Consider the following 26,359-nt stretch of genomic DNA (forward strand, 5'->3'; position numbering starts at 1 on the left):
CACGTCTCTCAAAGAAGTGTTGAAGCCAAAGGACTTTGAACCCCAAGAGTCTGGGAGGAAAAGAGACTGAATCACTACCAGGGATACACTGGACCACTTGGTAAATTTCCAAACAAAAAGGACAATCTCCTCTTCAGTAAATGGTAGTTGTGTTCTTAGAAGTTTCAGTGACCACTGAAGCCAAGCCCAACTACTTTGTGCTTTTCTGTAAAATGGAATTAGGTTTGAGGTTCAGATCATTACAACTAGCTCTTGGGAGAATGCAAAATTTGTATGGACCGTGGCACAAATCTTCGATATCTACCATCCCTGACCCTGATCATAAATGGCAGTAGTGTTCTTCAATCATGTTTCAGTCGAAATTGCCCCCCCCGCCACGTCTTCAATAGGCCTCCCCACCTAGAGGCCGTACAACCACCGTTAAGGTACGCTGCTATATAGTGTCCATGTTTTTGAAGGTGAGACAGCAATAGTCCAGGTGAATAAAACACTATTTTCAGGAAATACTCCCATAGCATAAAACATGAGCATACACATTTTTTACTATAGTGGTCAATTCAGTTTCCTCGCTGGGCCACAAGTATTGTAGACTCTGCCAGAAAGACACTAAATGACCCTAGACCGTCCACACCTGAAGAGACATACACACATCTGTCCTTTGGCCACATCTGACTTCCTATAGCAAGGCTATTACTTGCCAGCATGTCCCAAATCCATAGCTGACATCCACCCTAATCATCATTAACAGACTTGGAGGTCCCTGTTCACGTACAAACCATACAGATGATATACTGGCAAACAGGCCTGCTTTCCTGTGGGAAATACTGCCTTACAATACCTCAAATAGGACAGTCCTTATAATTCATTCAAAATCCTATTTGCTTGTGTGTGTATAAAGTATCTGGTAGAAAGGCAGCCGCATCTGAGTGCCAGCTAGGTTGAGTGGAATGTGTGTTTATTAAGTGGCTCAATGAGGGATCTTTCTAGTTATACTGAGTGCAGGAACCCCCTGAGGCTGAGGCCGGAGACTGACCTTGGATTCCAGAAAGCCCTGGAGAGCTCCATGGCAGTGGGTTCTCAACTACAACTCCTCTCTCTTAGTTGCTACCAACAGGTCGCCTTCCTCACTAAGGAAAGTATCATTAAGTTCAAATTCCCAGGGAGGAATGTTATTGGTCTGGCTTATCCTTTTGATTCAGGCTACAAGTTACGGGTCATCACTATACTTAGAGATAGGCCCTTTCTTCCCAGGTCAGTGTTCACACTTGTGGATAGAGTGAAAAGCAGGGACATATGGCCCACTGCTCACTTGGCAGAGACCATTCTCTGAGAAAGTGGAATGGCAAGAAGGCATTCTAAAATGTGTCTGAGATGCCTGAGGACTAAAAGAGTTTTCCAGAGATAAGATGACTGCTTCTCAGGATTGTATGGGGGAAGAGAAAGAGAGAAGGAAGAGGAAGTGCAGTGTAATGATGTATTCATTAGTCATGGTGGCTTCATTCAAATTTCACAGGCTGGTAGCCTAGAACCACAAAACAAAGATGTATCTGTCCCAGAAAATAGCGAAATCTGGGTTCTTGTGCCTCCTGACATCATAGGCAAATAATTTTCATGTGAACAGAGATAAGTAATTTAAATTTTACGACCCTAAGTTGCCCCCCGTTTTGAATGGATAAAAGTTCCCCATACCTCTCACAAAGTTGGTAGAGTAAGTAGGCCTGTTGCGGCTCTTAGATCCATGATTCTAAGACAATAGAGATTGAGCTTCTCTGAGAAGTCAGAAGATAAGGTCCTAGAGATATTTTAATATTATATAAACCCTCGGGAGGACCATGAATAGAGAGTCAGCACATCCCCACCCTTTGGAAATTTTGGATGTGTCTGTATATTTCCAGAGTTGTGGTTCTCAGGCCAGGCTTGCTTTTGCCCCCCAGGGGGTGCTTGGCAATGTCTGGAGACAGTCACAGCCGGGCAGGGGAGAAAAGGGGAGTCACTGGCTTCTAGTGGGCATAAGCCAGTCAGGCTGCTAAACATCCTACAGTGCACAAGAAAACTCCCATAATAAAGAATTTTCTGGCCCCAAATGTTCCTAGTTCAAGGTTAAGAAACCCTGTTCTAGAGTAAGGTCCCAGAGCAAGCAGTCGTCACATTCTCAGGGGGTCCACAACCTAAATAGGTTTACGCGCTACAGCTCTAGACTTTTGTAAAAGGCTACAGAGACTTCTGCCCAGCACCCCCACTGCATACCTGGCTCTTCTCCCTGTGCCAGGGTGAGCCCCCCATAACTAATTTCCTCTCCACACACACCTCTAGCTCCACACTGCGGTTACTCATTTTGCAGGAAGAAGAATCCATGTCCAAATGCCAACTCCCCTTTGAACGAACCATCTCTCCAGAGATCTGATTTTTCATTCCCTGGGCCAGTTCAAGGTCCTTGGCATTCCACCCTCTGACACTGTCACAGCCCCAGCACGTACCTGCACACACACCAAAAGCTGTGAAGTCCTTCCCAAGCCCAGCTGGTTACTCGGCGACTCTTGTTAAGTCAGTGACAATTTTCCTGTTGCCAATAATCAACTGTCTTTTTGCCTAGCTTCCGGCAGACCATTCCTCCATCCCTAGCACCCTCTTTTGGACAAATCCGACTTTCTAAAATAACTGACAAAGCAACAGGTATCCTTTCCCTGGTAAGCCAAAGGGAGCTCTGCCTAAGGGTAACAGTTGACATGGGACACATTAGGGTCCGTGTGTCAGCCCTGCCACTGCTTGGCTCTCTCAACTAAGAGACTTAAGTTCCTCCCCAGGAGATGCACTCGGGTCTCAGGACGGCCAGGAGCCCTCCGTGTGTATTAAAACGCCACCACAAAGTACAAATACACATTAAGCTACTGCAGTAAAACACAGCACAGCATCACCCAACCCCCACTGTTACCTGCTGTTAAATATTTAATTAAGAAATCCTATGAAGCAAACCATTATATACACAATAAAGAGAGAAGAAAGAAAAACAAAATGCTGGTGTAGAACAGAGCCCAGCCTGGTAGCAAGAACAATTTTCATTTGCTCTTACCCAGGGGCATTTGTAGAAAAGATTGTTTTGCCAAATATTTATCTTTTTCTTCATTTTCTTGAAGCATGTCTTTTCCAGAGAGAAAAGACATTTAACTAGTATTAAAAACATGTGTTTAACCCATTTAGAAAGTTTAATTTTCTTTAAAAATGGTTTCCGGAGCTGAGGTCTTCTCCAAGTTTCTGGAGCTGAATTTTCACCTGATCGTATGTCAGGTCTGACCTGCGTGACCCCACGTGGGCCTCCGTCAATCACAAGGGATTTTCTGTCCCTCCCCGCGCCCCCCCACCTGAGAAGACCCACCAGCCACTGGCATCCACTGGAATGGAAAAACAAAAGCGAGCGAAAGACCCGGTGGAGTTGTCTGACGTGAAGGGCTTGGTGTTCTAGGGTCTCGTTTGCTATCATTGTGAGGGCTATAAAGCAGACGGCTGGCCACAGGCCAGGGAAGTTTGGGATACTGTAGTCCTGGGCGGCCCAGGTCCATAAACATTCAAAGTCCGTATCAAGTTTATACCTCCGGCAGTAGGAACAAACGACACAAAACGCAGGAAGAGATGCTGGACACCACTTGGAGAGGTTAATGAAACATGAATGAAAGTAAACAAACACCTCACGCGCCATAAAGCAGTTCCATGCTGGGCCCATCCTTCTAATGGGAAATGGGGCCAAATGTAAGGGAGGTGCCAGCCCCCAGCATCCCCGGGGCCGTCGCTCGGATTTTACAGCACCTACCAAATCCACAGAGGCAGAGAGAGCACAGTGGTTCAGCCTGGTGCCTTTGGCTCACCTGAATCGCTTTTCTGATTCGCTCAGCTCAACCTGACCTCGAAAGCGAGCGGCATCTGAGGGTGAAGGTGTGAAGGGTACACTGTTTTTGTTTTTTTGTTTTTTTGAACAATTTCCATAGGGTATGATAGTTAAAGAAAAGGGAAACAGCAGCGCTCTTTCCCTCATGTCCTCCAGCTTCTTTATTCAGAAGGAAAACCACCAGTGGACTTGGTGCTAAATAATGCATTCCAAGCTTTCTTTTAGAACCATGGATTTTGTAACATGAGATGAGGCAGCGGTCAACTCTTCAGTAAGTGCAGGTCTCTTAGAAGGGCTGTCTTAGGGGCGCCTGAGTGGCCCAGTCAGTTAAGCATCAGACTTCGGCTCAGGTCATGATCTCATGATTCGTGAGTTCAAGCCCAGCATTGAGCTCTGTGCTGACAGCTCAGAGAGCCCGGAACATGTTTCGGATTCTGTCTCTGTCTCTGTCTGTCTCTCTCTCTCTCTCTCTGTCTGCCCCTTCCCATATCACACTCATTCTCTCTTTCTCAAAAATAAATAAACATTAAAAATTAAAAAGAAGGAGAAGGAGAAGAAGAAGAATGGCTGTCTTCATGATCCATATGCGAGAGAAACTGGACTTTTCCCTGTACCTCCCAGCCTTAAAGGGCATCCTGGGCACCAAGGTGCTCTTGAGGACAGGAAGACCTCTTTCCAGCGCAACGACATCAGCATCCTCTCAAGTTCCCCCTAATTTTCTTCCAGAAACAGTGAGGAATCTTGCAGAAGGAAAACAGCTTTTTCTGAACATAATGTGGCTCGATTTAGATATTCTTGCTAAACACATCTACAGAATGTATTCAAGAAAAATTGCTCCAAAGGAGAGATTCAAGACTTTGATCCTGGTTTTGCACACACTTGCACAGATATTGCTAAACTAGAAACATAGCAATTACTCTTTTTGCTACTGTCAGAGTTAGGCAAACATGTGAATCCTGAAACTTAATTTAATGCTATCTGTATATGTTTACTTTAGTCCACTGTTAACAATGACCTGGATAGATTTGGATTTAACATACGAATATACAGGTTACAAATATCACTACACATTAGGAAAGTGGCTTTAGTGACCAGGAGAAAAAAAGAAATCCAGGTAGCAATAACTGAGAGGATTAGTTTACTCACAGGGTATTTGGAGTCAGCCTTCAGCTAGCTCAGCAATCCTACCTCTAGCAATTACACCAACATCAGGCTCTCATCATTTTGTAGTTTTGCATCTGAAGCAGCTCAGTTCCAGATGACATAGAGTTTAACACTCAAAGTCTCATTTGCTCCCCTGGATCCCAAACTAAACCAGCAATGGCCCTCAGCTGCAAGAAGGAATAAACAAAGCAGGTCCTAAAAGGCATATGGTGGTAAATTTATTACTTAAAAAAAATATCTGGACACAGATTTCATACATAATTCAAAAGTACTTTTGTACCATATATTTCTATAAAGTACAACCACGGGAAGTCAAACCACCAGCAGTCAGAGGGCAACAGATTTTTTTTTTTAATTTTTTAAAGTTTATTTATTTTGAGAGTCAGAGCACAAGCAGGGAGGGGCAGAGAGAAGGAGAGACAGAATCCGAGGCGGGCTCTGCGCCACACGAATTTGGGGCTCAAATTCACAAACTGTGAGATCATGACCTGAGCTGAGATCAAGACTCAGATGCTTAACCAACTGTGCCACCCAGGCACCCCAGAGTATTTTTAAGGAAAGAGACAGAGAGATATGAAGACTAAAGAAGTTTAAGAACCACAAAAATCAATCCTTATGGAAAAGAAAAAGAGAAACATTGAAGCAGTGTAAAATACATAAAAGCAATGTAAAAATACAACCGTCACTTGAGTAGTAAAAAAGACGTATTATAACTTCAGCAAAAATCTGATTGTACTTTTGAAGAAACGGGAGCAGGAATGGTGGATTAAGCACAAACAAAACCTTAGGATTGCTCAACGAGAGGAGCAAAAAATAATAGAATAAAGAAACATGCCGATTTTTCTTTAAAATGGAAAAGGGAACTAGAAGAGTTTCTCTGTGGCTACATACCAAGAAGTGTTGGGTTTTATTAATTAGAAAGTCAAAGACTGGATAGGGTGAGGAGAAGAAATAAACCAAAGACCAAAATGTAACAAATACATGGGTAAGTACCGATTTACCAGATCCCAGCAATTATTGAACTTCATGAAAGAGAAATAAAGAAACTCATTTTTCTAAGAATAACTGTGCACTGGTATATCAGATGGGATGTATGTATACACTTATATTCCCTAGGTAAGTTTTTAAAATTTCAGTTGTCAAAATGAGAGTTTATTGAAGAAAAATAAAGTCCTATATACACGCCTACTCATTGTGTCTAGCCTCCAGAATGCTGCTTAATGCTATGATTAGAACTATGGGGCAAAACCAATATTCTTAACCAAATGTCTGAGCTTATAAAAAAGAATGAAAGAACAAATAACACCTCATTGATCAATATTGGTTCTTTACCCCACAAAAATATATTAAAGCTCACTTCCTCTTAGCTAGGCACCACCTTGAGAAAAACAGAATATAGAGTCTTTGACCTTGACAAAATTTACATATAGTGGATAAAAAAGAAAATAGGGGGCATTGTATTAACATTTTCCCACACCATGTTCCTTTTTGGGAGACCAATAGACATTAAAAAAAAAAAAAAAACCTCTAAAATTTTTCTATCCACATAAAAATGATCTTGTCTCCTGTCCTTAGACCTGCTATGCTAATTCACTAATTCAGTCATTTGCTCACACCTTCTTGCCATGACCAACCATCCAGCAAAAAGCTATCACTGAATCTGGATTGTGGGCTGTACCACCAATCCAGAACCAAATGGGAGTGGGAAGAGCTAGAGATTAGCAGATGAGGGGCCATCTGGAATAGATTTCTGAGTAAAGTTCCAAGCCTCAGTACTGAGGTCCAATCACCAGAACAGACCTGGAGCTAAGACGAAAAAACCACCTGGCAAATGTAGGTAGGATCCAAAGGGAAAAAAAAAAACAAAAAACCCAGGTGATGGAATTCACCAGGAAACGATGCAGAATATGGACGCATTCCCTCCGAGAGATTGCTCCAGCTGCACTGGGTAGTAAAAAGCAGTGGGTCTTACAGGTTAGACGACAGCCTTAAAATGGAATTGGTGCAGGAAGAAACTGAGAAGCAGCATAGGGAGAAGGCATGTGGCCTTCTGCTGGATTGTGCCTTTGCTAGTGCCTACCTTCCCGCCAAACTGAGATTCAAGAGGTAATAAAAATACTAGTAATGGCCAACAACATGACCAGGTCACAAAGCCAGGCTTGGAATAAGCAGAGTTCTCATGATGAAGGAGCTGAGGGTGTAGGATGGAGGGGAGGCGTGTGCTCAGGACTCTGTGTCATCATTAGCAAATCTTCATTCTCAGCCTTTTCAGTGGGCTTTAGAGGAGTTTTAAAACACTGATGGTCACAGTAATCTCTTTGGCCCTGTTTTGGGATTCCTTTAACTGTCACTTAAAGGCTAAGAGATATGGGGCATCTGGGTGGCTCAGTTGGTTGTGCTTCTGACTTCGGCTCAGGTCATGATCTCATAGTTTGTGGGTTAGAGCCCCATGTTGAGTTCTGTGCTGACAGCTCGGAACCTGGAGCCTGCTTCGGATTCTGTGTCTACCTCTCTCTCTTTCTCTGCCCCAACCCTGCCTGTATGTGTTCTCTCTCTCTGTCTCTCTCTGCCTCTCTATCTCTCTCAAAAATGAATAAACATTAAAAAATTTAAAGCTCAGAGATAAAGGGCACTGGGGTGGGTCAGCTGGGCTCTGCACTGGCAGTGCAGGGCCTGCTTGGGATTATTGTTCTCTCTCCTCTCTCTCTACCCTTTCCCTGCTCATGCTTTCCTCCCTCTCTCTCTCTCTCAAAATAAATAAACAAAAGAGACAGAAACCTAGGCAAAATGACGAAACGGAAGAACTCTCCTCTAAAGAAATTCCAGGAAGAAATGACAGCTAAAGAACTGTTCAAAACAGATATAAGCAATATAACTGAACAAGAATTTAGAGCAATAGTCATAAAATTAATCACTAGGCTTGAAAAAGGTATGGAAGACATCAGAGAAGCTATTGCTACAAAGACTATGGAGCTTAAAAATAGTTGTGATGAATTAAAAAAGGTTATAAATGAGATGCATAATAAAATTGAGGCGTCCAATGCATGCATTGAAGAGGCAGAGAGAATAGGTGAATTAGAAGACACAATTATAGAAAAAGAGAAAGCCGAAAAAAGAGATAAACTGATCCAGGAACACGAAAGGAGAGTTCGAGAGCTGAGTGATACAATCAAACGGAACAATATCCGTAACATAGGAATTCCAGAAGAGGAAGAAAGAGGGAAAGTCCCTGAAGGAGCCCTTGAACAAATTGTAGCAGAGAACTTCCCCAATCTGGGGAAGGAAACAGACGTTGAAATACAAGAGGCACAGAGAACACTCCTCAGACGTAACTTGAATCAATCTTCTGCACGACATATCATAGTGAAACTGGCAAAATATAAGGACAAAGAGAGAATTCTGAAAGCAGCTAGGGAGAAAAGGGCCCTAACATACAAAGGGAAATCTATCAGAGTGGTGACAGACCTATGTACTGAAACTTGGCAGGCCAGAAAGGAATGGCAGGAAATCTTCAATGTGATGAACAGAAAACATATGCAGCCAAGAATCCAAGCCTGTCATTCAGAATAGAAGGAGAGATAAAAGTCTTTCCAAATAAACAAAAATTGAAAGAATTCATCACCACTAAACCAGTCCTACAAGAAATCCCGAGGGGGACTCTGTGACGGAAATGTTGCAAGGAATGCAAGGTACCAGAGACATCACCACAAGCATGAATCCTACAAAGAACACAATGACTCTAAACCCTTATTTTTCAATAATAACACTGAATGTAAATGGACTACAGGCTCCAATCAAAAGATGTAGGGTAGCAGAATGGATAAAAAAACAAAATCCATCTATTTGCTGTCTACAAGAAATTCATTTTAGACTGAAGGACACCTTCAAATTAAAGTAAGGGGATGGAGAAATATCTATCATGCTACTGGAAATCAAAAGAAAGCTAGGGTAGCTATACTTACATCAGAAAAACTGGACTTTAAAGTAAAGGCAGTAACAAGGGATGAAGAAGGGCATTATATAATAATTACAGTGTCTATCCATCAGGAAGAGCTAACAACCATAAATGTCTACGCACTGAATACGGAAGTACCCAAATACATAAAACAATTAATCACAAACAGAAACAATCTTATGGATAAGAATGTGCTAATAGCAGGGGACTTTAATACTCCACTTACAGCAATGGATAGATCAACTAGACAGAAAATCACTAAAGTAACAATGGACTTGAATGACACATTGGAACAGATGGATTTGACAGATATATTTAGAACTCTACATCCTGAGGCCATGGAAATCATTTCTCCTCAAGTGCATATGGCACATTCTCCAAGATAGATCACATACTGGGACATAAAGTAGCCCTCAATATATATAAAGGAATTGAGATCATACCATGCACACTTTCAGATCCGAATCCTATTAAACTTGAAATCAACCACAGAAAGAAGTCTGGAAAACCCCCAAAAACATGGAGGCTAAAGAGCACCCTACTAGAAAACAAACAGGCCAATCAGACAATTAGAGAAGAAATTAAAAATATATGGAAGCAAATGAAAATGAAAATACAACAATTCAANGCTCTGGGCTGGCTGTCCGCACAGAGCCCGACGCAGGGCTCGAACCCATGAACTGCGGGATGATGACCAGAGCCGAAGTTGGACACTTAACCAACTGAGCCACCCAGGAGCCCTGAAATGGACAAATTCCTCAACACACACTCACTACCAAAATTCACACCGGAAGAGATAGAAAATCTGAACAGACCCATAACTAGTGAAGAAATGGAATCAGTTATCAAAAATCCCCCAACAAATAAGAGCCCTGGGCCAGATGGCTTTCCTGGGGAATTCTGCCAGACATTTAAATCAGAGTTAATATCCATTCTTCTCAAGCCATTCCAAAAAATAGATAGGGAAGGAAAGTTTCTGGACTCCTTCTATGAAGCCAGCATCACTTTGATTCCTAAGCCAGACAGAGATCCAGCAAAAAAAGAGAACTACAGGCCAATATCCTTGATGAAAACAGACCCAAATATCCTCAACAAGGTACTTGCAAATCGAATTCAACAGCACATAAAAAGAATTATCCACCATGATCAAGTGGGATTCATTCCTGGGTTACAGGGCTGGTTCAATATTCGCAAATTAATCAATGTGATACATCACATCAACACAAGATAAAAACTATATGATTCTGTCGATAGATGCAGAGANCATCAAGGCAGTATGGTATTGGCACAAAACCAGACACACAGACCAATGGAATAGAATAGAGAACTCAGAGTTGTACCCACAAAGTACGGCCAACTAATCTTCGACGAAACAGGAAAGAGTATCCAATGGAAAAAAGACAGCCTCTTTAACAGATGGTGCTGGGAGAACTGGACAGCAACATGCAGAAGAATGAAACTAGATCATTTTCTCACACCGTGCACAAAAATAAACTCAAAATGGATAAAGGACCTGAATGTGAGACAGGAAGCCATCAAAACCCTAGAGGAGAAAGCAGGAAACAACCTCCTTAACCTCCACCGCAGCAATTTCTTACTTGACACATCCACAAAGGCAAGGAAATCAAGAGCAAAAAGAACTATTGGGACCTTATCAAGATTAAAAGCTTCTGCATGGCAAAGGAAGCAATCAATATAACTAATAGGCCACCCACAGAATAGGAAAAGACAGATGCAAATGACCTATCGGATAAAGGGCCAGTATCCAAAATCTATAAGGAACTCATCAAACTCCACACCCAAAAAACAAATAATCCAGTGAAGAAATGGGCAGAAGACATGAACAGACACTTCTCCAAAGAGGACATCCAGATGGCCAACAGACACATGAAATGATGCTCAGCGTCCCTCCTCATCAGGGAAATACAAATCAAAACCACACTGAGATACCACCCCACGACAGTCAGAGTGGCTAAAATAAACCAATAAGGAGACTCTAGACGCTGGCAAGGAAGTGGAGAAACGGGCACCCTCCTACACTGTTGGTGGGAATGTAAACTGGTACAGCCCCTCTGGAAAACAGTGTGGAGGTTCCTCAGGAAACTAACAATAGAACTCCCCTATGACCCAGCAATAGCACTGCTAGGAATTTACCCAAGGGATATAGGAGTGCTGATGCATAGGAGCACATGTACCCCAATGTTCATAGCAGCACTCTCAACAATAGCTAAAACATGGAAAGAGCCTAAGTGTCCATCAACAGATGAATGGATCAAGAAGATGTGGTTTATCTATACCATGGAATACTACATGGCAATGAGAAAGAATGAAATCTGGCCATGTGTAGCAACATGGATGGACCTTGAGGGGGTTATGCTGAGCGAAATAAGTCAGGCAGAGAAGGGCAGATACCATATGTTTGCACATATAGGAGAATTAGGAGGCACTTAACAGAGGACCATGGGGGAGAAGAAAGGGGAAAATAGTAGGGGAGAGGGAGGGAGGCAAACCATGAGAGACCCTTGAATGCCGAGCACAAACTGAAGGCAGATGGGGGTGGGGGGAAGGGGAAGGAGGGTGATGGGCATGGAGGAGGGCACTTGTGGGGATGAGCACTGGGTGTTATATGGAAGCCAACTTGACAATAAACTATTAAAAAAACATTAAAAAATAGAGACTAAAAAAATAAAATAAACAAACACTTAAAAAAGTTGAGAGATGGAAGTCTTCTTTTCTCTTTCTTCTTTTCTCTCTTTTCTTCTTTTTCCCATGGAGTCCATGAAGTTATGAATCTCTTTTCTCTTTTGTGGTTTGCCTATCCTCTTTCATAGACCATTCTAAGTCCAACTTCTTTACTTGACGGCGTGTTTCCTTCCTTTTCTGTTCCTCAGATATTTTTTAAATATCTAGATAGATAGGTAGATAGATAGATAGATGATAGATAGATAGATAGACAGATAGTAGATAGATAGATGGATAGATAGACAGATAGATAGACAGACATACCCCTCCTTACCCTGCCATCGCATCAGCATATCTAATACTAAAGTGATCATGTAATCTAGGCCGGTGGCATTGGACTGGACTACATTAAAATGAGATGCAAGTAATTCAGTCTTGTTTAGACCCCTTTGGAAAACCCTGAGGCTTAGAATGAAATGATAATGTGGATCACACAGGTTTATCCATTGTCAAAAGTATCTAGTTAAGACATTTTGATGTATGTAAATTTTATCTCAAAAAACTTAAAAATTATTGATTAGAGGATAGGGGGATGAGTGGAGGTACACATGAATGAAACAAGAAGAGCAGAATAATAAGAGTGGTTGAAGCTGAGTAATTGGTACATGAGAGTTCATTTTATTACTCTGTTTACTTTGTGTATGTTTAAAATCTTACATAATAAAAAATTAAAATGATGGTTCTATCCTCTGTACTATGACATGGCCACATATGTATATTCATATATATGAATGTACACACACACACACACACACACACACATATTCCAGAGGAAGGGAGGAATTTGTTTTAGAGCCATCTGGTCCTGATTTTATCACATGTGGTTCACCATTCACCCAGGGAGGAAGAGAAGGCTTTGACGTCTATCAGCCTATCCGACACTTTGCACTGACTTAAGCATTGGGGTATGAAGTCATCTTTATTTTTTCTGATCTCCAGAATGGGAGCCACATGAATGTGTCTCCTTTGCACTGAGATTTTCAATAGCCCCACTTTATATAATCCTCTCGATCCCTTGCCACCAACCAAAACATTCGTCTGCACTCCATTACTCGGGATGAAAATGGAATCTGCAATGTGATATCTCAAGGAACGGCTGGGTATGTGACTAAATACTCTCCCCTAAAATTCCCCTCAACTGACACTACTCTTAGGGACACTGTTCTTCTCGTTCTCATCTGGTACTTTATTTCCTTTTCGCCGATACATTCTTAAATTACCAAAGTATAATATATGGTTTCTCACCAATTCTCTAGCAGGTTTGTTCCACCACTTGACATGGGTTACTTCCCATCCTGTTTTATTTTTCCCACTTTTGCTGCCTCTCCTTAATATAATCTCTTAAATTCTGTGTAATGGTTTTTGTGCCAAATGTACTTAGTCCATTTCCACGCACAGAAATGTATTCCATTAAATACGAAAGGCCACCTCCCAGATATCTTTAAAACTAGTCTGTTTATAAACCCCTCAACAGACACTTTAGTGTAAGATAAAATATTTAATGATTTGGAGTAATGATGGATAGCCTGCTTTGAATTATGGAATATTTAAAAAGAAATATCCTATAAAATAAAAGCTACTGCTCCCAGTAAAGGACAGAAGCTTACAAATTATTGGAAGTAGGAATGCTTACAGACTTATTCTGATGAAGAGACAATAATGTCTTTCAATTAGCATGCTAATAACTTTTTGAGTAAATTTTTGCTTCAAAAATACTGGGAACAGCATGCCTTCCTAATGAGGTTGTTATGTAAGCCTGCTTCCATTATTTATCTGTTTCATGTAACTTTCTTGTTCTTTAAATGTAAGATGAATCAGAAAAACCTCTGCTTCCATCTTCATAAATTTTGAGATCCTGGAGTCCACCTGCATGAAATCCAACTATCATATAATAAATCATATAATAAGTGTTTTATATATTATATAATGAAGTGATGTTTTTCTCATTGTAATCTGATTTAGACTTTTTGACATGGTCTGTAGCTGTTCCTACTGTTTTTATTTCCTCTCAAGAGGGACGGCAATATCCACAGAAGAATTCACCATTGCCTCAGATGACTTAATTGCAAAATGTAGAAAAGAAAAATTCTGAGTCCACTAAAACGAGGCACAAAGCAAATGACAGGAAATGGCTGTTAACCAGTGCTGAGTTGAGGCCTGGCATCTTGGAAGCAGTTCGGATTAACACCGCGGGGTCGGGTGAGTTTGCCCGGCCAGGCTGCCCACTGCCCTCCCTCTAACCAGCCCTCCTCTCAGGTGCCCAGAGCCAGTCACGTTCTGCTTTCCTTCCTGTCCACGTGACTCCCTACAAGCCAAAAGCTCTCATACTGGGCAATCCCAGGACCGGCCATCTTATTTCTTGCGCTTTCCCTTCACCCAGAAGTGCTTCAACCTTTGTCTCAAGCTGTCCACTGGGGCCTTCTGTCTAAGTGTTAAAGGCACCTTTATCACTGGAACCCAGGGTGGGTCTGAGTCCTTGGACCCAGCTGTGGGGTTTGAGTCCAAGTAGAAGAAGGACCTTAATGAGGCTAATGGCTATATAATCCAGCACAAATACAATGTTACTTAAAGTGAAGTACAATGTCCTTGATGCACTCAAACTTGGGCGTACTTCCACATTCAGCTAAAGTGAAGAGTGATGGTTAGACCATAAATTTACTACTCCAGTTCAGTCCTGAGCACATATGTGGGTATTTCATTAATAAAAATGTGTCAGAAGTTCAGCTTAAAATGAACTTGACGTTTGAGACCAGGAGAAATGAAGGGAAACATCTGGAAATCCCCAGAGCCTTCTCTTTTCTCATCTAAGCTCCTCTTCATTAACTACAAGTGGATTTTCCAGATTGTGGATTTTCAGAGACAAACTCCTCTTGTGTTTCCCTCTGTTACCCAGCTCAAACTAATTTGGATGTGCCTGAGCAAAATACAATTAGGCAGAAGAGTCTGTTAAGAAAAAGAAGGAAGGGAAAGGAAGGGGAGGGGAAGGGAGGGGAGGGGAGAGAAGAGGAGAAAAAAGAAGAGAATGTAGCCCAAGAGTATCATTAAAGTTAGTTTGCATATTTATCTCAAGAAACTCCAAAGTTACTTTCCTAGGAAAATTCGAAGGCTGTTTCTGAAGACATCCCTAGCATTATGTATATACCTTTGCCTTTGTATCTATATGGATTTGAAAACTCTTCCAAGATTCCTGGCTACCTGAGAATGGACACTTCAAGGAATGAGGGTTATATCTATGTTCCAACATCCAGAGTGGGTATTCCGGATGCAGGGACTTTACTTGAATCAAAGGGCTTGGCAAATTTACCCTCTAAACTGAACCCAATAAAAAGAAATTTAAAAAAAGAGCTACAAATGGACACGTGAGGTAGCAGAAAAAGAAGGAAATATGTTTTGAGCACCTACCAGGAACCAGACATAGAGCTAAGCCTTTGACATATATTTGTGCAATAAATCCAACTTGCCCTCTCCAATCCTGCCGTCCTCCATTATACATAGAGAAAACCAGGGTTCAAGCATGTTAAATAGCGCATAAGTGATGGAGCCTGGAGTCACGCTCTAGTGGCATCATGGAATCATGCCAATTTGCTTGTCTGGGTGACCCCATGAACACTAGGTTTCCAGAAATAAATTAATGGCAGACTGGAAGGACATTTCAGACAGTGTGCCACCAAACATTTCTTGGAAGATGTTTCCTGCTCCACTTTTTTCAGCTCCTTGATCAAAGGAAAGCTCGCCTAATTTGCATATGATTAGTAGATGATAGCTATGATACTAAATTACTCAGTGACTAAATCAGGATTACAGAAAATATTGACAGGCTGAGTAATGAACTGAATGAAGTAAGATCTTTCTATGCGGAGGTAAATATAAGGTCTATGTACCTTACACCAAAAAACCAGTTGTACATTAAAAGGCTTAAGAAGATCCAGTATGTGGGGGCGCCTGGGTGGCTCAGGTAAGCGTCCGACTTCGGCTCAGGTCATGATCTCGCAGTTCGTTACTTCGAGCCCCGCATCGGGCTCTGTGCTGACAGCTCACAGCCTGGAGCCTGCTTCACATTCAGTGTCTCCCTCTCTCTCTGCCCTTTCCCGCTCATGCTCGCTCTCTCTGTCTCTCAAAAAAATAATAAATAAACATTTAAAACCAAAGATGCAGTATGGGTACACAATGGAATATTATTCAGATATAAAAACAAGAATGAGATCTTGTCATTTGTTACAACATGGATGGATTACAACATGGATGGACCTAGAGGGTATAATGGTCAGTGAGATAAGTCAGGCAGAGGAAGACAAATACTGTATGATTTCACTTATGTGTGGAATCTAAAAAAAAAAAATGAATACACAAACAACAACAATAAAAATAGGAAGACTCATGAATAGAGGGAACAAACCAGTATTTGCTAAAGGGGAGGGGATGACGATGGGTAAAATAGGTGAAAAGGATTAAAAGGTACAGACTTCTAGTTATAAAATGAATAAGTCATGTGGATGAAAAATACAACATAGGGAATATAGTCAATAATACCATGATACAAAATGTAGATGGTGTCTACATTTATGGTGGTAAGCATTTCATAATGTATGGAGTTGTCAAATCACTGTGTTGTATACCTGAAACTAATACATTATATGTCAACTACACTTCAATTAAATTTTTTAAAAATAAAATTAAAAAATATTTATTCTTAGTTTACACACAAGTTAGTTAGCATATATAGTGTGCAATAATGGTTTCAGGGGTAGAATCCAGTGACTCATCCCCCACATACAATACCCAGTGCTCATCCCAACATGTGTCCTTCTTAATGCCCTCGCCCATTTAGCCCATCGCCCCCTGTCCACAACCCCTCTAGCAACTCTCCATTTGTTCTCCATAAGATACTCTTAAAATTAAAGGGTGCCTGGGTGGCTCAGTCGGTTGGGCATCTGACTTCGGCTCAGATCATGATCTCATGATTCGTGGGTTCAAGCCCCACATCGGGCCCTGTGCTGACAGCTCAGAGCCTGGAGGCTGCTTCGATTCTCTGTCTCCCTCTCTCTCTGCCTCTCGCCCACACGTGCTGCCTCTCTCTCTCAAGTATAAATAAACATTTAAAAAAATTTTTTTAAATATACTCTTAAAATTAAAAACACTTTAAAACCAATTGTACAATAATACACAAGAGAGACAAAATTTAAAAACAACCACTTACAGAAAATGTGTTTCAGTCAACAGTGGAATCAGGACAAGTGCATAGGGCCATGTTGGTTATATACATATGATTCTAAGCTATATTACAAGATGTACAAGGTCTAAAATAAGGGTGGTGATATTTTAATTGCAATGTGCATTGATCAGATTATAGCCTTAAAAAACAATTTGTTCATTCAATAAATATTTATTGAATGCCTTCTCGGTGCTAAATGCTGTGCTAGGCCTCAGGGAGCTGACGAGGAACAAAACAGGCACAGTCCCTGTGGTCATGAAGCTTAATAGTCCAGCTAATACAAGCAGAGTGAAATATGCTTAGAGAATGGAAAAGAACTTAAAAGCTGTCTCAGAGAACAATAAAAGCGATGGAGGGTTTTTAGCCTTGAGAAATGTCTTCTCTTGAAGGGCTTTTGAAAAGTTGATGAGAAAAATGAAATCATGTTTTAAGGTAGATTTTAAAATATTGCAAATATGTTCTTGCCCTCTCTGTGAAAGGATTACACATCCCTGGTCCACAAATGTGAGGCTTGGCCATGAACTTGTGATGCTCCTCCTCCCGTAGGCTGCCAAAGCAGTCACATGACTTGATCCGGCCAATGAAATGCAGGGAGCATGTGGTTAAGGAGAGAAATTGTAGCTAACCAAGTTGAAGGTGGCTGTTTCTCCTTGTTTTTGTGGGAAAACAATCCAGTGAGTGGATTGGTTTCAGGCAGTAGCAAAATATTCAGCTTATAACCCAAAGAATGAGCTCCTTTTACCAAACGTGCTACTTTAACCAAAACCAGCAGTAAGGTTAAGTTTACTAATAAGTCCAACAGAAGCATTCAAGGCTGCATTCTAATCATTACTATTTCTCAAAATTAGGTGGCCCACCTATCATTAACACATATTAGTGTTGCCAATTTCACTCTAATTGTGGGCTTGATTCAATTTGCTCAAATCAATTTTATTGACGTATAAGGACATCTATAATGTATCACAATGCAGTTTCAGTTAAAAGTTTAGTGAAGGGGCTGCAAATGAAAAATTGATACTTGGCTTTATTACTAATGCTGTTTACTCTATTCTTGCACAGTAATCTGCTTCTGCTTAAGTGTCCAGCATTAGGAAATGAGTTATCATTGGTGACCTCTAAGTGAAATTGTAAAGGCATCAGATAACTTGGTGGGTGGCTTGTTCATGAAAAAGGAGTATACTGGGCCTCCTTTCCTTCGTCCCGGTCAATACTCGGGCTTTTAGCATGCACTAAAGCCCCTTTGGAAACTTGTTTATGTATTTCTTACAGTTGAGAACTTCTGCTTCTAAAAGCAACTACAGAGGGAACTTCAGTCGGGCTTTGCTTTCTGAGAACATGCCCTCCTCGCCACGTCCTTCCTTTTATTCCTCATTCTTGCAGACAAGAATGCTAAATTAGGAATCGCTTTATGACCACCTGAGCAAGGGGTCTTTCTCGATAGGAGAAGATACTGCCCTAGCAATCCCTGCTGGCCTGGAGAGGTGTCTCAACTCCAGATCTGTTTACCAGCCTCTGCGACAAGGGGTAAGGTGCCCCTTTTTCACATCATCACTAGCTAAGACTGAAGGTGACCAGCAAACCTCTCATGCTTGTTTTGAAATCATTCACGAAGGATACCGAGATTCTAGAAAACATGGTCTTTATGTTATAACCCAGTCGGAGAGATGAGAGGAACATAAAATATGTTTTCAAAGAAAGTCAGAGACAAAACATTTTGATCATAGTTTAAGACAAAATAGTTGATCAGCCCCTATTTTCAGACAACCGGCACCAAAAATAATTATACTCATGTTCAGAAAAGGAAGTGTTTCTAGTAAAACGGGGTGGTAATAGACAGTTACTTGATAAAGATGGATCTTGAAAGGGGATCTGAGAGGACAGGAGAGGGTTCGTTCCAGGGACACAGAACGTGGGTGACAGGCAAGGAGCGCGGGCAGGACCAGGAATCTGCTATTCTGGCTGTGGTATCTAACATGGCGTCTCACACACAGCAGCACCTGCTAACTGCTGGCTCAGAAAGAGAGCACTCTTAGAAGTGAGACCAAAATGACTGGATTTGGTCCTTGGGCTTTATCTTTTGGAAAGGGGGTGAGGGGAGCCTTTACTGTCCCAGGTTCCAGGCAGCCACTCTGTGCTGAGGCATTTTCTCATGCCAAATTTGTCAGTCTTCACACTTATCTGCCTTCCAAGGCCACCATAGACTGAAGTCATCTCACCTTCCTCAGACATCTCAGAGTATTTACCTGCATAAATCATTGGGCAACTAACTATGCACAATCTTTTGTATGTCCTCGTGATGCTTAATTTTGTCAACCTTGACTGGGCCACAGGATGTCCAGATGTTGGTCAAACGTGTTTTCAGGTGTTTCTGTTAGATGTTTTCGAATGAGATTAACATGTGAATAGATAGACCGAATGAAGCAAATTGCCCTCCTTAACGTGAGTAAGCCTCATCCAAACAGTTAAAGGCCTAAATAGAACAAAAAGGCTGACCCTCCCTCAGGAATAGAGAATTCTTCCTGCCTGATGGCATTCTAACTGGAATATTGCCTGCTTCCTACCTTGGATTTGAACAGAAACATCAGCTCTTCCTGACTCTTGAGACTGCTAGCCTTCATACCAAACTATACCATCATCTTTTCTGGGTCTCCAGCTGGTCAAGCATTCTACAGATCTTAGGACTTGTCAGCCTCCATAATCCCATGAGCCAATTCCTTATAATAATCTCTTAATCATATATACATGAATATACTTTATATTATATTGTACCCAATTGTAAACTTCCTGAGTTCTGAGGTTGGTAGTCTTCAACATCTGTAGCCCTTTTCAGGAGTTAATGAAGGCATGACCATGGAGGGCAACAAAGCTACCACATATGGTTGTAAAGATTATGCCCCACACGAGCTCTCAACTGAGAGGGCAAGTGGAGCAAAAATCCAGCAGCAGGTCCAGCTCCCAAGCGGTTTTCTAGAAGAGGGCTGTGCCCATCTAGAGGAAGAGACCCTGTTCCTACTTCTCAGAGGCACTAAATGGGTTTGCTGAGGCCCTGGGCAGCAGTGTTTCACGGAGGACCCAAGCATGGGCTATGTGAGCATCCCAGAATAATACAGATTGCCTGCTGTGCCCAACAGTACAGGACTCACCTAACTCTACCTTACCGTGGCCAGAGAGAAGTCTCAGGAATTGGCATAAAACTTTCACAAGATGCTCTAAAAACAAGTGCTCCTTCAGCTGGTTCAGGATGAGGGCTATATACATTATACTAAATGATTAAGTTCCCATAATTTTAGTACATGGGGGGGGCGCCTGGGTGGCTTAGTCGGTGAAGCGTCCGACTTTCGCTTAGGTCATGATCTTGCGGTTCGTGGGTTCGAGCCCCGTGTCGGGCTCTGTGCTGACTGCCAGCTCAGAGCCTGGAGCCTGTTTCAGTCTGTGACTCCATCTCTCTCTCTGACCCTCCCCTGCTCACGCTGTTTCTCTCTCTCTCTCCTAGAAATAAATAAAACATTTTTTTTAATTTTTTTAAAAAATTGGCTTGGTGGTAGATCATTTTTCCCAACTGTAGACCAATGCAAGTGCTCTGAGCACGTTTAAGGTAGACTAGGCTAAACTGTGGTGTTTGGTAGGTTACATGTATTAAACATATTTTCAACTCAACGCTGAGGTTATCAGGACGTAATCTCACCATAGGATCTGTATTTAATTTATTAATTTACTCACAGAATGGCCAGAAAGACTAGAAAATCGTACTCAGAAAACAGGCAGGAAAGATGTATGTCCGACATGAGCCGGGACAAGAACCAAAATGAAACACTGAACCAGCCCAGCAAAGACACTTCTGCCACAGCCATCGAACGCCGGACGCTTCACCATCCGCAGTGATCGCCAGCCTTTGCCCCCAAAATGATTTCGCCACCACTCCTGCTTCCTTGCACCACTACTTCTGGATGCTAGTTGTGTCTGAGAAACAATTTAGTGAGTATGGAATGGAAAATCACGGTCATTTATTTCAACTTCATCTAAACTCTTCAGTGGGAGATCCTGTGTTAAATAAAAATGCTCTCAGCTCCTTAAACCTCAGGCAATAACCTGAGCATACAGCATCTCATGCAGGTTGAGCACCTCTCAGAACTAACTCAGCTGAGAAGCACTGAACTGGGCAAGTTTATACACAGGTGAATTTATACATAGGTGAATTCTCAAATAAGAAAACCATTTTCAGCCAAAGTGTCCTTAATTCCAACACTTCCTATGTTGCTAGAATCTGTGTTAATAACAAATGCAAAGCAATCCTGAACACCTACTTAGGAAACGGCTTCAAAAACACTCAAAGCTTCTCTCTGTTGGTACACCTTACAGGCGTCATTATGATGAAACTTGCAACCACATTTTAGCATAAGGGAGGGGTGCATTGGTTTCACTTTAGAACCTGTACCAAAGCCCATAATGGTTTGTTAAATCTTAAATGTATATAAAACATCAAGTGTACTTTCTGTCTTGAAGTCTATTCTCCTAAACATAGAAGAAATCGCTAAGGCTCCTACCCACTTTGTAGACTGCTAGCCACTAAACAGGGAGCCACCATAAAGAATTGTTGACTGAATGTGTAAATGAATAATAGTACCTCCACATAATGATATGTGGATGAAATGAGATGATACTGGTGAAAATATTTGGAATTCTTAAGAAGAAACCGTGCTGGGTGAATCGAAGGCAAGAGAGGTAAAGAGTAGTTTTTAAACAAAATGGTACCTGAGTCTTGCAAATAATGTTTTGTTTCTGTTTTAAAGAAGTCACGCCAATATAGATCTTGTTGTTATTTTACAAAAATCAGGAGAGGACTTCTGTTGTCTGTCTTAAGCCTTGTGCTTCTCGTGGGACAGTGGGTGAGAGCCTGGTTCTTAGGCTCCATGTTTTCACCATGGCACTGAGGTGAACCATTAAAAGTGTTAAAAATCCTTATTAATAAAACCAACCCTAGACGGCAGTGCTCCTCAGGGACTTTCGTCTCTGCTATCTTTGCTCCTGGCGTCCTGATCTCTTGCTACTCGTAACCTTCGTCCTGTTCCCATCAGGCCTCACTCTCAGTCAGTCCCCAGAACCTTTAGCTGCTAACTCTTGATATTTTTACCATTTCTGTGTGTTTTGTTTTCACGCTGAAAAGCCTTCGAGATAGAGAAGAGGTCATTTGGCATCACACCACCTATGCCACATCTTCGCAAGGCACTGCTAATAGACACTATAAGATTGCCTTTCTGGTTAAATGAGCTCTAGCATGAAGGAGAGTTGAAATTCAATTCAACTAGAGCAATGTCTCAAAGTGCTGCCTTCCCATGGGAAGAGGGATCCCAGAGATTGTGAACTCAGAGGAAAACCCCCAGGGTTTGATGGACCAGAACCTCCTCAGCAATTTTAAGGTAATGAGCCCTCTGCCCTGAGGACAGGGCCAAAGACAAATCCTATGTGCCTGTCGGTTTACTTAATAATTGGTCTACACCACTCAGAGTGTGGTCGTTTGCCCACGTGCTACAGATCAGTGACAGGTAAGAACAGAAATAGAGAGCAAGCACTGAAAAATTTTTATAGCAATTTGACAAAGAATTCCGAATATAATAACAAATTTGCATTTCGTATGTCTTTTATTTTTCTAATGACTCCTTATTGTATTTTACAAAAGCATGGATCTACAAAGTATTGGAACGTTTTTTAATGTCCCTTCACCACAGCTTGATAAACACTGACTTAAAAAACACCTAGAAATAAAAATGAATTATTTGCAATGACACTCGAGAGTGCTATAAGGTGTAATTCCCAGGGAGTTTCAGCTTAGAGATTTACTGTAAACAAATAATACTAAATGGGTACATGTGTTTGTACGAAATGTTTTGTCATGACTTGTGTACTTATTACCTAGCAATACGAAAAATATGAAAGGCACTCCAGCCCAACAGCCCCACTTCAGAGAGGTGAGTTCTTTTCCAAGTCTAAGGAAGATCTAGTAAGATGGTAATAGCAATGGATGCCATTTGGACTCTGCCATTAAAATAATATCAACATCTGCCCTTTCAAGTTAGATGTTGAGAGTATGATTGTTTATCTGGCCCTTCATGTTTCTTCATCATGGCTTGAGGCAAGCTGCCCTCGTCTCCTGTGGCCTCTGGCTGGCTCTGGAATGCCATCTTGGCTCACAATAAAGCGTAAGAGGACATCTCAGATCTCACCCCTCCTTGTCTTCCCTTCCCAACACCTGTTACCAAGCCGTTTTGTTGGCGGGAGAAAGGTGGGGTGGTCAGTGCAGAAGGCGAAGAAAGTTACTGTCATCGCTGTTGCTGAAAAAGAAGTAGGAAAAGCTGAGCTGCATTTCCTAAAGAATGTCTCCGGTCTTCCCCTTGTAATAACCTGCCTTGATGTCTGCTGTGATATGCAGACTGTCTCTGTCACTGTCTCTCTTTTTCTCCCCGATTTTTCATTTCCTATTAAGCAAAGAGCAGTCCCCCTCATCTCTGGGTATAACTAGAGAAATCAAACCTATCCCTTGTAATACAACCAAGAGTCACAAGCTTAGGAAGAGCAGTTAGAAAATCAGATGACGTCACAGATCTTTCTGGCATGTGGTTACATTTTTTATGCATCTTGAGCCTTCTTGAAAGAAAATGGCTTGTGGATCAGCTCTTACACCGGCGCAAAAACTTTCATCCCAGAAATGTGCCCAGAATTATGAGAATGAACTTAATTTTTTCCTCAGACTAGGCCATATTTAATAGTTCTAGTAGACATTATGTCAGATGACACTAGATTTTTGTAGCAATCCAAGGTAACTCCCTAGCTGGTGTGATTTGAGGCCGGGAACAGAGAGGTGAGCTGCTGCAAATATGTTTCCTCATCAGTCTGCCCTAATCCATGGAATTCTACCATGAAAATATTCCCTTTTGCCTTAGTTGGCTCAGGCCGCCATAATAAAATACCGTAAGTGGGGCAGCGTAAGCAACAGACACTTGTTTCTCACACTGCTGAAGACTAGGAAGTCTGAGATCAAGGTGCCAGCAAGGGTTTCATTCTAAGGCTTCCTCGTGTGGCAGCAATCTCACTGTATGTCACATGCACAGAGTATGTCTGCGGGCGGTGGTGGGGACCTCTCTGGGGTCTCTAACAAGGGCACTAATCCCATTATAAGGGCTCCACCCTCATGGCCTCATCTAACCCTAATTGTTTTTTCAAAGCCTTCAGATACCATCATATTGGGCATTAGAACTTCAAGATATGAGCTTTGGGGGGACTGAGACGTTCAGCCCGTTGAATTATGAGACCCTATCCATGGTATCTTTCAAATTAAAACATTTTAATTACTTAATGCTTATTTTTATAAAGTTGGAGTTTTTAATTTTTTTCCAGCTATTATCAAAGCATATGGGGCAGGGAATGGAGAAATAATATGTAACTGGCAAAAAAAAAAAAAAAAAAAAATCAAATACCTAGGATCAGAAGCAAGAAAAGGCAAAAAAGAAAAACAAAAAAAATGATGGTTTAAGAATTTTCTTGAGGCTGGCCCCTGTAGGATGTGATTAAGCCATTCATTTAGTCTGTAGCGGTGAACTGAACAGGTGAGGGGCTGGTACTGAGCTGGGGTGCAGGATAAACCCGCAAGAAATACCCTACCATAGCCCACTTTACAGACAACGAGTAAGTCAGACCTTTGAACAGGTAATTCACGTGCAGGTAGGATGCTCGTGCCGCCAGCAAGTCCCAGGTGGAACAGGGGCACAGTGAGGGGCCAAGTCTACACACGGGCTCGGAAAATTCTCTGAAAGACATGAAGTGACTGCACACGAGAAAGGTGTCCAGCATAGCTGTTGGGAAGACCATGGAAGGTGGGCAGTGGAGAAGTGGGTGGTAGGGAAGTAGGGCACTGAGTGCCAGATGAGGCAGAAAATAGAAATGCAGAAAGTGAGTGCTGGGTACGGGGCAGATCAGGGTGGATTCTGTGTGCCCTGCTGAGGAGTTTTGGCTTTATTCACAATCACTGAAGGATTTTAAGGAGCCACAGAGTAACAGAATAAAAGTTTCCATTGATGGAGTACCTGGGTGACTCAGTAGTTTAAGCATCTGACTTCAGCTCAGGTCATGATCTCGTGGTTCATGAGTTCGAGCCCCACGTTGGGCTCTGGGCTGACAGCTCAGAGCCTGGAGCCTGCTTCGGATTCTGTCTCTCTGTCTCTCTCCCTCTCTCTCTAACCCCCACCCCTTGTGCTCTGTCTCTCTGTCTCAAAAATAAACATTCTTTTTAAAAATTTAGAAAGTTCCCTTTGAGAGATCACATTTACCAGACAAGGTGAACAGCAGGTTGAGGAGTGAGACACTGGCTAAGAAGTCTGACAAAAGATTGTGGCAAAGGTCAGGATAAGAAATAACGGAGGGTGGAGAGGAGGAGATGAGACAGCCCTGGCGGGAATGGAGAGCCCAGCTGTAGACGAGTGCAAGACTTAGGGGAACAATCTCAACTCGTGTTGAAGTAGAGGGAAGGCTCAATACCCATTCACTGAGGAAAGGGGTTCCAGAGAAAGGACAGATTTTAAGGCAACACGGAGAGTTCTGTGTGAGGCATTTTCCACTGGTGATGCCCACAGGACAGCCAGCGGCAGCTGGAAAGGAGAGCCCAAGCTCAGGAAAAAAGGTGGGTGGGGCAGGCGCTCTATGAGGGGAGTGAGCTGCCTAGAGGAAAGCCATGTTCGAGAAGGGCTGCCTGAGCCAGGACCCTGGGCAGCCCCTAATGAACTCTGTGTAGATACCTGTCTTCGGGGCTACTTAGTGAGCTCCTGAAGGGTCAAATCAACACAGTTTGTTTTTTCATCTCCTACAGTGTTTTGCATATAGAAATTATTCTGGATGTTAGCAGCATGAGAAAGATTGGTTCGGGCTCTGACATTAAGTCCGCTGTGTCCATCTTCAAGTACAGGAGAACTGATTAGAAACTACAACAAGAATGAAATCTGCATGGGCCATTGTTCCTTGATTTCTTTCACTTACTGAATCACTCGTCTTCAAAGTAAAAGAATCGGGGGCGCCTGGGTGGTTCATTCCGTTAAGCGTCCGACTTCGGCTCAGGTCATGATCTCACAGTTCGTGGGTTTGAGCCCTGTGTCCGGCTCTGTGCTGACAGCTAGCTCACAGCCTGGAGCCTGTTTCAGATTCTGTGTCTCCCTCTCTCTCTGACCCTCCCCTGCTCATGCTGTCTCTCTCTCTCTCTCAGAAATAAATAAAACATTTTTTTAAAAAACTTTTTAAAATAAAGTAAAAGAATCTATCCTAATGACTCCAAAAAAAGAATTTGTAAGTAGATTTCAAGCCTTCAGGGAAGGACACATGATGAAGTGGAGGCAATATTTTGTAGAATAATCCCCCCCCCCCC

Source organism: Crocuta crocuta, unplaced genomic scaffold, assembly GCF_008692635.1.
Source record: "Crocuta crocuta isolate KB4526 unplaced genomic scaffold, BGI_CrCroc_1.0 scaffold219, whole genome shotgun sequence".
Taxonomy (NCBI): domain Eukaryota; kingdom Metazoa; phylum Chordata; class Mammalia; order Carnivora; family Hyaenidae; genus Crocuta; species Crocuta crocuta.